The following is a 16,083-nucleotide window of genomic DNA, read 5'->3' as shown; positions in this document are numbered from 1 at the left end:
ACAGAAGGTTTTGAGAAAAGAATAACTCACCTTTTTACCAGTCCATGCTTCCTTTGGAAAACCACAACCCAAAGGAGTAGAGGAACCTCTATTAATCAAATATATAGTAGTATTGATAGTCTCCACCCACATGTGTAAGGGAAACCCAACATGCAACCTCATGCTCCTTGCGTGCTCCATTATAGTCCTATTCATGCATTCAGCCACTCCATTTTTCTGTGGAGTCCTTGGAACAATTTTCTATCTACAAATACCATTAGTGGAGAAATAATCTTCAAATACATGACTACAATACTCACCACCATTATCAGATCTAAGACATTTTAATTTCTTACCAGTCTCATTTTCAACCAAGAATTTCCATTTCTTAAAAATTTGAAATACATCAGATTTTTGTCTAAGGAAATAAACTCATACTTTTCTAGTTGCATCATCAATAAATGTAACATAATAATGAGATCCACCAAGGGAAGATACCTGAGCCGGTCCCCATACATCTGTATGCACAAGCTCTAATTTCTCCTTTTTTTTCTTTTTTTTCCTTCCCAGTCTTTACAATACTCAATCTCTTTTATTTTCCATACACACAACTTTCATAGAAATCCATATTAGCACATTTTAGACCTTGGTAAAACTTTCTTTGAATGAAGTACTTTCATACCTTTCTCACTCATTTTCCCAAGTTTGTTGTGCTACAATGTTGTATTAGAATCTATAGCAACTATTTGTTCTCCCTGCTCAACTGCAGCAATTGTTCCTGAACATTCATTTTTCTCTAAAACAATTAAAGTAGAAGGAACAATATGACCTATACAAAGATATAAGGTGCCTACTTTCACACCTTTTGCTACTACAAGGGAAACTTTTGAAACCTTCCAATTTTTATCATTAAAAGTAACTTCACAACCCTCATCACCAAGTTTCCCCATTGAAATTAAATTCCTACTTAGCTTTCAAACATGTCTTACCTCATGTAGTAGCCAATGATTCCCATTCTGCAACTTAATCTTAATTTTTCCCTTTCCAATAATCTGACATGGTTCATTATCCCCAAAATAAACAATCCCAAAATCTCCTTGGACATAATCAATGAAATAACCTCTACGAGGTGTAGCATGAAATGAAGCACCAGAATCTAAAACCCATGAATCATCAACACTTTCTAAAGATAGAAGCAACGCATCCTCTTCAAATTTGTTACTTACCATATTTTCCTCGTTGTCTCCATCTGGTTTATCTCTTTCATTTTTCTATTGATTCCAACAATCTTTCTTTTTATGACCCAGTTTCCCATTGTACCAATAGTCATTTGGTCCTCTCGATTGAGACCTCCTCCCCTTTGACTTTCCTCTTGTTTTCCCATGATTTCTAGAATTACTTCCTCTCTCAATCGTTCTACCCCTACTTTGTGAATTCAAAGCACTTTCTAATGTAGATCCACCCAAGGATTTCCTACAAGTTTCCTCACTCAAAATAACACCAATCACATCATCATATTTTAGGGTACTAGATCTAGGAATAAAATTACTCACAACCATTACCAAGCCATTCCAACTTTTAGGCAAAGAACACAAAATCAAGAGAGCCCTAATTTCCTCCTCAAAATTGATACCCACAAAAGATAACTAACTAGTAATAGCATTAAACTCATTTAAATGATCTGCAAAAGATCTACCTTCTGCCATTTTCATATTAAATAAAGGCTTCATGAGAAATACCTTGTTTGAAGTGGAGGGCTTTTCATATAGTGTGCTAGGGTTTTTATCAACTCTTCTATTGTCTTCACTTTTGTAATATTAAATGCCATTGATGGTGCTAGGCATAATCAAATGCTTCCAAGTGCCTTTCTATCCAAAAGATCCCATTCATCATTTGACATAGATCCCTAATTCTTGACTTTTCCTTCCAATGGCTTTCATAAATCCTTTTGATAAAGATAGTCTTCCATTTACATCTTCCATAACTAGAAGTTCTACCCATTAAACCTGTCAACCCTCAGCTTACCCTTGTCTTCCATCACTCCCACTCAATCGGGAGACTTTCCTGTAGAGGATAATTGAAAAAAAACTAGGCTCTGATACCACTTGTTAGGATTAAACAACAAATAGAAATAAAAATTACATGCAAATATAACCAATAAAAGAAAATAATAGATGACATAGAAAAGAACAAAAGACACTAAGATTTAACATAGTTCACCCAATCCCTAGGCTATGTCCACCAAACAACAAGCCTGATATTATTATGATCTAGTGATTTCAACCTAATTACAATCTGTAATTCCTTAGAACTCAATACCGCCACAAGAACCAATTTTTGCATTGCTACTATGAAACAATCCCTAACCCTAAGCTCTTTTATACAAGTATTTTTACCACTTTAGGGTTATAATTAATAATTACATGTTAACCCAAAATCTTGATAAAATAGGGCCTAAATTTTTTTCCCCAAAGAATTTATTAAGTATACACAATAATTTCCTAATCAATCACCACATTCTAACAACTATTTCTAAATCCTCTGTAAGGTGGAATTATAATGAATGTACTAAGTCCTTTAATAAGGCCACTCATTATAGGGTGATAGATCTAGTTGATCTTTGGTGAAAATCCCTTAATAGGATCACATCTTACAAATGGGAGCATGTTCTCTTAATAAATAAGAGACTTAGGATAAATTGGTCAAACCATAGGCTATAATCAAATAAATAGAAAAAATTGATGATTTGATCAAAGATATGTTAGAGTAAAGCGTTGATTTAATTTCATTTATTAAATTTGCTTTACTCCCTTCTTAAGATTTTACTTTATGCACCTTTTGAATCACTATTTAATAATTAATTAGCAATTATTAAATAGCTTTCCCTTTTTAGGTTACCCTTTTTTGGGTTTTGATTTCCTTTTATAACGATTGATCTCCTTTGTATTTGATCATCTTTTTCATTTCTAAAAATACATTAGCACATTTTTCATAGCAAAATCCTTTGCCTCCTCTTGTCTTTTTCTTTTGTGACAGGTTTTTGCATGCAGGTATTCAAAGGCTTTGTAGATTTGAGCTGATCAAATCCTTCATGGCATCAAAGCCAAATTTGTTGTAGCTTGTTTGTTATTTGGAGAAAAAGGAGAACGAGGGTTTGACAAAACAGATCTAGAATTTTTTAGTTTTTTTGAGAAAATAGGGGGTTCACTAATTTTTAGAGCAGGTTGAGGTCAAACGGACATCATAGATGGATCCTGAAGGTGTCAAAACCCCTATTTCCATATAAAGTTTGTTCGATTTGGACAATATTGATCTGGGAGGCAAATTTTTTTTGCCCAGTAGGGTTGTACAACCTTTGCATGCATTTCAAGATGATTTTTTTTATCAATTTTTTTTTTGTAAAATGTGCAAAAAAGGTTTTCTAGCCCACAGGCCCTTTCCTGACATCGAAAAACCCTTCTCCAGCCCGCTTTAGCAACTATTGGTGCGGTGAGCATGGATCAAACACGCGACCTTCGGCATCGGCATTAATTTTACTGGCTGCTATCTGCCCATGGCCGTAGTGCTACCTCAACCTCACCTCTGCTTGCTTGCGGCCTCCTCTCCGCTCCTACTCCACCCAAGCTGTGCTCCGCTCTGCCACCACGTAGAGCCACTAGGTCACAGCTCTGCCGCTGCTCATCGGTGGTGGCTTTTTTTTAAATTAAATTTTTTTTTTTCAAGCTTACAGGGGCCCTGTCACTTTTTTTGTGATAACTCTAGCATACGGGGGTCTTTTTCCAATCTAAAAGAAGTATCGAAAAGTTGGTTCCAAGATGAAGATGATGGAGAAAGAATTTTTTGGGTTTTTTTCTAGAATGATACCTGTTTTGGTGTTTGAATTTTGTTGATGACTTCTATCTTTTGAGGGGTATAACTTCTTCATTATAGCTTCATTTTTTGATCCAAAAAAAGTGCCAAAAAGCTCTTTTCAAGCACTTTCTAGATTCTTAGTCTTTTCACCAGTATTTTTTATTCATATCTAAAGCTTTTTTGCTCTTATTTCATTTACGCAATCTATTTGTAAGTTGGGGTTCGGTTTATTGCATTGTGGGAGGCATTTTTATATTATTTTCTAATATTATATCAATATATTAGAAAACAAAAAAAAAACTTTCTAAAACAATGGTCGAGACCACTTCTTCTCTAGAACTTCTGACCCCTCATAATTATCACACCTGGAAGACCTCAATGACTCAGCTTCTCTGGTCAAAAGGGTTGTGGTCATGTTTAGATGTAGTTCAACCTATTTTTTAGAGGCCTTTTGAGATTATGTAGCATCAAAACAAAATGGATGAAGCCATTAGATTGATTGCATTACATGTATCAGATAGTTTACAATTTCATCTAGATGGGTGTAATACTCCTTTGGCTATGTGGACCAAGCTTCAAAGCTTGTTTGGTACTGTAAATGAGTTTAGGGAACTTCAAATAGAGATAGAACTTACATCACTTGCACCGGATTCCTTTTTGAATATTGATGACTTCTTGATGAAGTTTACTCAACAGAGATCCTTGTTGTAGAGTTGTGGAAAGACAAAGACTAATACCGAGTGCATCTATTTAATTCTCTCAAAGCTTTGAGGGAATTTTTAGATATTTTCTTCCACATTCTATTCCACCAAAGAGGCTTTGAGGAATCGATTTGTTATGCCTTCTTTTGAGGTCTTTTATGATCGCTTGACTAGAGAGTAGTCAAAACTCACACAGTTGGATACTATGACTGGTTCTAAGACAAAGGCATTGGTAGCTCAGACATCTATAGGAAACTCGAAGCCAAAACTGAAGCATAAGATAGATTGAATAGGTAGTAAGAGTTTCTCCAAGCCTCCTCCCAAATTAGATGCTCAAAAACCCTCTCAGAAGGGTAATACTTCTAAGTCTGGTGAGTCTTCCTCCAAGACTAAAAAGTATATAGGTGAACCTTGCAGTTTTTGTGGCAAGGAAGGACATCTAGTTTCTAGGTGTTGGAAACATCTTGAGGCATTAGAGGAGGCTATGCAGTAGTCTAGTATTGCTTCTCCAAAGCCTCCACCTCCACCTACAGGGAAAGGACATGCTCTTTCTGCACATGCATTGTCTTCTCTAGCTTCTTGGATTCTTGATTCTGGAGCTTCCCATTATATGAAACACTCACTTGATTTGGTTACCTCACTTTCTTGGAGTGTTACTACATAGATTGTAGTTGGTGACTCTTCTCAACTTTCAGTCATAGGTTTAGGAACTATCTCTTTAGAGGGTGTTTCACTATAGGATGTTCTCTTGGTTCCAGCCATTTCTACAAACCTCCTGTCTATGTTTCAGATTTGTCATTCAAGCTCTGGAAAGATAGTTGAGTTCTCACCACATGATGTGGTTATTTGAGACCTCCATGATCCTAATTTGGTTATTTCTATAGGGAGTGTTGATCTTCTATCTCACTTATATATGTTCTATGGCTTTGAGAGCTTCGATTCTATAGGCATTTCTCTCATTTCTCATGCAGACATAGTGAGCAAACTTTGGCATGAGAATTTTGGCCATGTCAACTACAGATACTTATAGTAGATGAGTACATAGGATCTAGTGATTGGATTACCTCAGATCTCTTGTGCTGATGGTGTGTGTCAAGGTTGTGCACTTGGCAAACATCACAGAAATCCTTTTCTAGTAGGTCGATCTACACATGCTAAGGCACCATTGGAGTTGATACATAGTGATCTTATGTCATTTTCCACTCCATATTTTTCAAGTTCTCGATATGTGCTCACCTTCATTGATGAATTCTCCAAATGCACATGGGTGTACTTTTTAAAGTACAAGTCTGATATCTTTGATTCATTTCAAATTTTTAAGACTTTTATGAAGAAGCAGTCTGGTCTTTTAGTCAAGCGTATCTGCACTAACAATTGGGGGGAATATGTGAATCAGCCTTTCAAAGATTTTTGCACTGAGCATGGTTTATAGCATTAGTTCTCTATTCCCCATACACCTCAGTAGAATGGGGTTGCTAAGAGAAAGAACAGGACATTACGAGAGATGGCCAATTGTATGATATAGTCTCGTGCTAAGAGTTCTTCATTTTGGGCTGAGGCTATCAATTGTTCCAATTACATTCAAAATCAGATGCCTCATAATGCATTGTGACACATGACTCCTAAGGAAGCTTGGACTCATGTCAAGCTTGATGTTTCTACTTTGCACATTTTTGGTAGTGAGGCTTGGGCATTTATTCCAGATGCTTAGCGAAAAGCCATTGAGAAGAAGAGTCGACCACTCATTTTTTTGGGCTATTGTGAGGATGTAAAAGTGTACAGGTTGTTTAATCCTAATTCCAAAGATGTCTTGTTTCAACAAGATGTTCAGTTTGATGAGCGTTATCCTTCTATGGATCCTCCATCTTTAGCTTTTTCTTCACTACCTAGTACTTCATCTACTCCTCTACAGGATTATGCCTCCTTTGAGGAAGATCTTGAGATTGATCTCCCTTTTCCTCCTTGACTAGATGTTTTATGAGTGCCCAAGTGGGCTCGTGATACTATTGATGCAGCTGGACCTTTGGTAGGTGATCCTATAGATGTTTTTCATACTTGTTCTCAGACAATGGGTAGTGGCCTTTTGAGTCATGCCATTTCTGATGATCCTCAAAAATTTTCACAAGTGAAAGGACACTCAGAGTGGGATAGGGCTATGGATGAGGAGTACTCTTCTTTGATGAAGAACCACCCATGGGATTTGTGTCCTCTTTCAAAAGGAAGAAATTTGGTTCAGTGCCATTGGGTGTACCATACCAAGTATGCTATAGATGGTTCTATTGATAGGTACAAGGCACATTTTATTGCAAAGGGATTCACACAGGTTGAGGGTATTGATTACTCTGAAACCTTTGCCCCTATTGCCAAGATGAACTCTATTCGCCTTGTACTCTCTCTAGTAGCTTCATAGGGATGGACAATTTTTTAGATGGATGTGAAGAGTGCCTTTTCACATGGAAACCTACATGAGGAGATCTATATGGAGCAACCTCATGGTTTTTTGTACAACTCTTCATTGGTATGCCAATTTTAGAGGTCTTTATATGGTCTCAAATAGGCCCCTAGTGCTTAGTATGAGAAGATGGATTCCTTATTGCTTGCTTCCCACTTCACACGATGTCATTCTGATCCTACAATTTACATTCAAAATCATGGGGCTCACTTATTGATACTTGTGCTTTATGTTGATGACCTCATCATCACAGGAAGCTCACTCTCCATGATATAGGGTGTCCAACAAGCATTGAAAGAGTAGTTTGAGATAATAGATCTTAGCCTTTTGCACTATTTTTTGGGCCTACAAGTTGTTCAATCTTCAGATGGGATAGCCATACTCCAATAGAAGTATACTCATGACATGCTTTAGAGATTCAGCATGCTTGATTGCAAGCCTACCCCCACACCTTTTTAGTCTGGTGTTATTTTATCTACCACTTTCTCTACTCCTACAGTGTATTCCACTCTATACAAACAGCTTGTGGGTAATTTGTTGTACCTGACACACACATGTCCTGATATTTCCTTTGTAGTTGGACTTGTCTCCCGATTCTCCCATGATCCTCATGAGAGTCATTGAAAATCTTCCAAACATATCTTAAGGTATATTAAAGGTACAAGATGTTATGGCATTCACTACACATCAAGGGATCTTCATATTATTGGTTTCACAGATTTAGACTGTGCTGGTGACATTGATGATCGCAAGTCTACTTTTGGTTTTGTATTTTGTCTTGGTTTTGGTCCTATCACATGGTCTTGCAAAAATTAGCATGCTCACGCATTATCATCTATAGAGGAAGAATACAGGGTAGCTATATTAGCTAGTCAGGAGGTTTTGTGGCTTCGACAATTGATGACATAGTTTGGATTTCCCCCTAATAGTCCCACCTCTCTATGGTGCGACAGTCAGAGTGCTATACACATTTCATGCAACCCTATTGAGCATCAGCGGACCAAGCACATTGAGCTTCACATGCACTTCATTAGGCATCTCATTTAGGATGGTGCTTTGAGCTTGGAGTACATTCCTATTGTTGTAGGTTGCAGACATCTTCACTAAACCTTTTGCATCCCCATGGTATCTTTAGCTATGTTCTATGCTTGGGGTGAAGGAATTTTTCCTTGGGGGGTCTCAATGATGAATCCTTCCTTCCTTCTTTTTACTAGTATCTCTTTTTGGAGTAGATTTTTTCCCATTGGGTTTTCTCTATTTCTTCATTTCATAGAGATTTAGTTATTATTGGGTACCTCATTAGGCCTTGTTGTCGGGACCCAAGTTTTCTTTAAGCTTTGCATTGTAGTTTCCTTACTCTTTCTACATTGTTTGTAGCTACATTGTTGCTCATCTTAAGGGGGGGTGTTAGAGTAAAGTGTTGATTTAATTTCATTTATTAAATTTGCTTTACTCCCTTCTTAAGATTTTACTTTATGCACCTTTTGCATCTCTATTTAATAATTAATTAGTAATTATTAAATAGCTTTTCCTTTTTAGGTTACCCTTTTTCGGGTTTTGATCTCCTTTTATAAGGACTGATCTCCTTTGTATTTGATCATCTTTTTCATTTCTAAAAATACATTAGCACATTTTTTGGAGAAGAACCCTTTTCCTCCTCTTGTCTTTTTCTTCTGTGACAAGTTTTTGCATACAGGTATTCAAAGGCTTTGTGGATTTGTGTTGATCAAATCCTTCAAGATATGCAATAGATCAATTATGCAAAAATTTTGTAAAGGGGGATCATAGTCTAGATGACCATTTTTAGGTGATTACATGAGCAAAGAAGGACTTGAAGAAGAGAAAAGAGAATAAAGGAGATCTAAATATGAAAAGGTAGTTGCACACTATATCATATCATTGCATTGTTACTTTATAGCCATTGTAGTAGAAAATATCCCAACCTGGTGGATTTAATAGCACTATTTCTAAATTCTCTGTAAGGTAGAATTCTAATGAATGTACTAAGTCTTTTAATAAGGCCACTAATTGTAGGGTGATAGATCTAGTTGATATTTGGTGAAAATCCCCTAATAGGGTCATATCTTACAAATGGATGTGTAACATTTAACAAGGTTGACTCTTAACTGAGCTCACTTCAGAAGAAATAGTTTCTTTGTGAGTGATAATTTCCACATTATTTTTTACCCAAATTGGGTTTCCACATTAAATAGTGGTGTCAATAGGTGATTGAATGTGTTGCACATTATTTTCTAATTTTCATATGCATAATATTCTAAACTATTATTGGTAAGCTGAAATATGAAATTTATTTTATTTTTGCTACTTTTTTGATGTCACTCAAACCAATGAATCTTCTCATGGCTCCCTTAGTGATCAAATCAAAATAATATTCAAGCCAAAAGAAGGTGTCATGAAATCAACTAACTTCCATTTTTAGCTATGCATCATCTCAATAAAAATTTAGAAGGTGTTGAAAATTGTTGGAAGTCTAATGGGAAAGTAAGATGCTTTGGTTACTAATCCCAAGGGTATGCAAGGTGATCATACAACTTCAAAATAAGTAAAAGGTATTCAAGGTTACTAGTCATTACTAATTAAATTTATATTTCAATTGGGGTGAGTGTTTAACCTTTTTCTTCAACTTCTTTCCTTTGGAATCAAGAATACTAGAATTCAAAAATGCTATCTATAAAGTAGTTTTTGAGATATCCACACTCAATCTCTAAACTGTCATAGGAGTGATCTCTTCCTTCTTTGACTCTTATCTCTTGCTTCTCTCATGTGGCACTTTATTGAATTGTCTCCTTTAGTCCCTCACAAGAGGTCTTGATATTAGTGGTCTAACTTTTCCTATAGTAGATTGATCTACTTGAGTATGTTTTCTCAGTTCTTTCTCTTTGTCTTCTTCATCGGTGATTTGTATAGTTTGATCTACCTTACCAGGCTCCTCTTCTTCTCTTTCTTCTTCAACAGTTGGCACACTTTTTTGTTATACATCTGTAAAAGTTATTGATTATAGTAATAGTGCATTATAATCAATAGTAATTGTAGGTGCTTCTATGATAGTAACTATTACCTATTGAATCTGACCTTTGTCTCCACTTGCAAGATATTATTTTATTTTCATAATTATAGGATTGGTATCAAATAGTATATCCTCCAAGTTCTTTCTCTTTCTTGATCTTCAAAATATTTTCCAACTCCTCTTCAAAAGTAGTCACATCTGAGACTATATCTTTAGGTAACTCATGTTCAATTATAACATATTTGTTTGGCTTCACAACTTCTTGTACCATTTTCTACACAATTTATACAAGTTGTTGGATGTCAGAGTAGATATCCTCTATATTGTTTATTTAAACTTTTCCAGCTTCCTTTTCTTCCTCCTCCTCTTCTTCTTCTTCATTTGTAGCCACTAATCCAAAATCTTTCTTCCAAATTAATTTTCCCTCTTGTACAACATTCTCAACTTTGTTACTCAAAATTTTATAAGCCCTTGTCTTTGTCATAGATTTCTTTGTGTAATCTATCAAAGCTACAATCATATGCTTTCTTATAGGCTTGGTAGCTATAGGGCTTGTTTCTTTATATCTTTGTCTAGTAACCCTTTGTGGTGTAGATGTGGGTAGGGTTTCCACTTTCTTTAAGATCTTTTCACTTTAGGATCTACTACCAAAATCTCTTTAGCTTTAGTTTCCTTTGGCTCAAAAACAACAATTTATTTTCCTTTACCTTCCTTATCTTCTTCATCTTCATCTTCATCACTAGTTCTATCCTCTCTTAGACCTTGAATGATTTGTAGGGGTGCTTCCATTTCTTCTCCTTTATCCAAGTTTCCTTCCAAATACTCAATCATCTTCTTTCTCCTCTTGTTTATAGGAGAAATCTTCACTTCCAATGTGGTATTTGCCTTTTCAATCTCATATTTTCTCAAAGGCTTGACCTTTGAATCATTTTTTTATGCCTATAATGCAGTGATGGTGGTAATCACTTGATCTCATAAGGAAATGGTCTCAACCATGCCACCCTAGGTGTTACTGCCTAAACATAAGTATTGTTAGTGTCAACTAAAAAGCATACATGATCATAATACTTTTCAATAGGTGAATTAGGAATCCTTTTCCTCTTTTTCATCTTCTATTTGAAATCTTCAAAATAATTTTCAATTACACTCTCAAAATTCTCACCAATTTGTTGAATGAAATCACCAATCTGTCATGGGTTTGCCTTGTTCCCATATGATATTATCAATTGTAGAGATATAATTATGAACATAAAAGAATTTACATACAATAAGAAATATAAAATTACAAATAGAATCCTTTTCCAAGTGAAAAGAAACCAAATTCTCAGCTAGTTGTGTCCATTGTAGCTTGGCAAGTTCAATTGATAAAACTTGTGCAAAATCACTCAAATGGAAAATTCAATAAGAGGGTCTTTAATGATTGTAATAGTTAATCCTCTTCCATTCCATATTGCTTTAGTATTTTCCTAAATTATCTCTTTGCTTTGGCATCACATTATCTTTGTTCAATCACATATATGGTATTGTTGGTGAATAGATTGTCTTTTCAACTATTTAACAAATTCACTCTATGCCCAATGTACAGAAAACAAAAAATGTTCATGATAGTTGAGAAAATCTCATGTTATTTGATTTTCTCTCTATATTTTAAAGGTATTGCTTCCTTATGAAATTTTCAATGAATTCAAAATTATCATTGCACTTTTACCAAAAAGTGCATAAGGATCTGGTAAGAATCAATTCAAACGACAAAAAGAAACATTCATCAAACCATACTTCTACAAAACATCTATTTCAAAGGAATGAATAACGCCATAAATTGATGTCAATAATTAGAGTACCTTAATTGAAATAAACTTACAATAAGAATAGCAATCAAATATCTTGAACCAATAAACTAGAGTTCACAAAGTAATAGTGATCTAAACACTTCAAACGCAAAGTTTCCAAGCCAAATCCAAGATGATATATATAAATATTAAACCTTCTTCATGCACACAATCATTCAAAAAGAAAAAAAACCATATACTATCTTTATATTATTGTTTAAAAGTATCTACTTATCAAAGTTTCAAATTATCTATTTTCTAACCCCCTACTTAATTCAATGCCCTAACATTTATAGTTTTCAATACAAATATGAAAGGCCTCCATCAAAACCTAGATATTTTAGTTAAATAAAGAAATATTTATGAACAAGAAAGAAGTTATAAAATAGGTGTCAAAATGTAATTGAAAACAACTATCTTGTTCAAGCCTCACTGCTAGTCTTCTCTTCCTTACCCACGGTCTGATGCACCTGCTTCCAACTTGTGAAACTATTTATGAACTCCTAAATTGCATGGGAATACCAATTCTTTAGACTTAGAAACCTAGCCCTTCATGCATCCTTTTTCCATTTGAACTCCTTTATCTTTAGGTTTTGACATGGCATGAGGTTCTTGCTGAGACATAACATCGATTCAATATTCGCCAGTGTAGTGAAGTCATTAACGCTTGGTGATTCATTATCTCTAATATGCTCAATGGATTCATTAAAGCTCTTAGTCAGTGTCTCAAAATCCATATTCTTGTCATCAAACTACAAAATCCCTATAGGATTTACTATCTTCATACCTTTAAGGAGTTCTTCGTGCATTCTAGTAATTTTGTTCTCGATGCCCTGCACTTCTTTAATTGCCTCCTTATAAACTTATTCCTTCCAACCCATGTTTTTTTTCATGATTACCAACATGTAGGGATCTAAATTCTTCATTGGATTCTCGCTCAAAAACATAAGCACTCCAAACTTCTCAACTTCAGTCACTTGAAATAAAATCGTCTTACACTGACTTTGCTCTTTTTCCAATCCTAGAATCAAAGTTTGAATTTCTCCCAACAACGATTCCCCTTTGACATATACATTGGTGAATTCCAAAGTAAACTTATTACCTTCTTTAATGATGGTATCTACCCAATATTTCATAGCATCTACTAGCAGTTTCCCCCTTTGTATTTGCTTCACCAGCTATTGGCTTCCTATAGAATTTGGGTTGAAGGCTTGAGGGGATTGAACAGCTAGCAATGCACCAAGATTCATCAAAGAATCAATATACATAGCCATAGTCATCACCATGCCCTTAAGTTCCTTTTTCTCTTTGCTATCCTTCTCAGATTAAGTTAACATATGGTCAATAGAGAATTTGAAAAAGTGATTACTAGTGCTTCTATTAATGGTCCCCAACTCAACTTAGGTGACTTTGAAATCTTCATTATCAATCTCCCCAAACTCTATTTTCTACTTGTAAGTGGCTATTTCAGCCATTATCTTTCTAGTTATTGGGTCTTTGGTTAGATAAGCATCCATTTTAAATTTCTTAACCTTTGAACTCCGAGCAACATATTTGGTTACAATGTCCTTCACCAATGTTGAAACTGGTTGTAGGTTTCTTTTCTTGTTGATCATATTAGATAACTAGGAAGGGATAGTAGTGCAATTTCCTGAGCATCTCTAGTGGGAGTCATGAACCTTGGTTGATCCACCTTAAAGGCCTTGATGAACTACACATCACCATTAGCACCATCCAAAAAATTGAGACCATTATTTGAATCATGCTCCTGAGTTGACATCTTTTTTCTTTGAACCTTGTGTTTCTTAAGGGCCTCAGATTTAGCTTGAGACCTAGTTCTAGGAGCTTCATTTTGTATATGGATGGGTGTCCTCTTCTATTTACCTTGAGCCAACTCACTACCTACAATAGGAGACAAAAATTAGATGTTAGATGATGATGTTTTAGAAAAAGAAACCACCCCTAAAGGGGGTTCATTAACAACTTTCTTATTTTGTTTCTTTAGCCAATTGTCTATGTAAGTAAATATAAATCTAGATCTTAAACTTATATCTTCTTCCTCAACCTGATTCCAATCTACTACCAATGACTTTGATTCATTGGATTCTTCCCAGCCACATTCAACCATATTTAAGCCATCTTCAATCACCCCCTCAGTTTTGAACTTCAACTTCAGGGAATTGATTTGCTATAAAGTTAACCTTGAATGGTTCCTTCTCAAAACCTCCTCCTCATCTTTACAATCTTTCCATAGATCTTCTAACTATGGAGTTTTTGGTGGGTGACCTACAAGACCAAGAATCAAAATTGCATATAATTTACTTTCAAAACTTCTTCTACTATCATAAGAACCAAAATTGAATCCAAGGAAATTGCTTCCAATAAAAAAAGCATTCATCATATTGTTACAAACTAGAGAACCCAATTTAATCAGGAAGGCTATCTCCAAATTCTCCTATGGTTAATTATCCTTAATGACAGAGAATAGTTGCCTACAAATCTCAGCCAAAACAAAGCATATCACAGGAGTTTTACAGGTTCCTCTTTGAATCTTCCTATTCTCAAGTAAGTGAACTTAGGAAAGTGTATGAAATAACTTCTGTATTGTTGAATCAACCTTTGAGCTTTGGAAGACAACCCAGGCATTGGTGCTTTCTTGAAGGCTGTATGTACATTTTCAATTAACACATCATGAACCTTCCTAAAATTCTCCAACACTTTATTGTTTTGCAATAAAGGTCAATATTGGTACACCATTATTTCTTCTTTCTAGACTCGATGAGGAAGAGGGGTAAGGTCACAAACATAGGAAACGTAATATGTCAAGTAAGAAGCCATATAGAAATTTTCCCTAGATTCTTTCATATGCTTGAGTTGCATCCTTAATGAACTAGAGATAATCTCTGCCTAGTCCATCCATTATTCTCCCTTCAAAATGATTTCTATATATCTGTACATCTATTCTTCAAAGAGAAAAACATCAATAGAATCTTTGACTCTATGCAATAACACCACAAGGTCATCAATATGAGGTTTAAGGTGATCTTTAGTGACAACTTCAAGTAACCTATAACCTCAACCATACATAGTTTTAGTCCACTTCCTTGCTAGGGTATTGTGGAATCGGTTTTGAGTTTCTCGATATTTAGCCAGAGCTTGAATAGGGGAGAATGCATAAAAAGTGTTCTCTGGTAGATGCAATATGGAGGCAATAGTTTTTCTTGAAATTGAGAGTACTATTTCACCATCTTTTCTTACAATACTTTTTTCTCGTAACATCATAATGATCAATACACATTTGGAGGAACTTAGGACTTAGAAGGGATGGGAGAAAAACTACAGCATCGATTAGTCCACTGGTTAGAACTTTCATGTTCCCATTTGATTGATCAACATACTCAAGGAAATTTTCTTGCAAATTCTCCAAGTTAACACCCTCTAAGTTTGTATCACTTATGATAGGCCTTTTACACTCCAGACTTGAAACATTGCCAAAGAAATGTAAAATAGACTTTATCCTTAATCAAAATAGCAAGGCTTCAAACTAATTTTGTTGGAAAACACAGAGATTGTAGAAAAAAAGCAAGGGTTTCTATGTTTCTCACCTGTGATTTGCCTAAAAACAACAATTTTCCCTTTCTTCCCTCTTTAACAGCTTCTCCTTCAAACTTTCAATTCTTTGCATGATAAACAAAAAGGGAAAGTTGAGCTTTTTTTAAGAAGGAAAAGTACTTATGTACAAAAGTACAACCTCATTATGAGGAATTTATGGCAAATCACTCTTTGTTAAGGTTTACACATTTGAAAGCCTTATGACATAATCATCTCATTTAATAACCTCCTTTGTGGTTGTATCAATAATGATTATCCTTATTATGACATCCAAGCCCCTTTTTGGCTAAAGATTTTCCACTTTTCCCCATAATGATGATCTTTCACATTGGAAATAAAAATATCCTTTTAATTATTACTCTTTCACATAGTAATCAATGCCTCACAAAATGACAGTGCATTGTACATCATAATCCACCTTCACCAAGAAACCACCATCATTTAATGACTTTGAAATATTTTGAATTGAGTTTGAAAAGTAATTCAAAAGAACACCTCGCTACTTTGGCACATGTTTCCTACAGAAAAATCATTAGTGAAAAAAACCTTTGGTTGAACTACTTTGAACTACTGTGAACTACTTTGAACTACTTTGAACTGGAGTTCAAAATGGTTCAAAGTGGTTCAAAA

Source organism: Cupressus sempervirens, chromosome 7 (genome assembly GCF_028749045.1).
Source record: "Cupressus sempervirens isolate cs-2001-9-10 chromosome 7, ASM2874904v1, whole genome shotgun sequence".
NCBI lineage: Eukaryota > Viridiplantae > Streptophyta > Pinopsida > Cupressales > Cupressaceae > Cupressus > Cupressus sempervirens.
Note: the sequence above shows the minus strand (reverse complement) of the source record.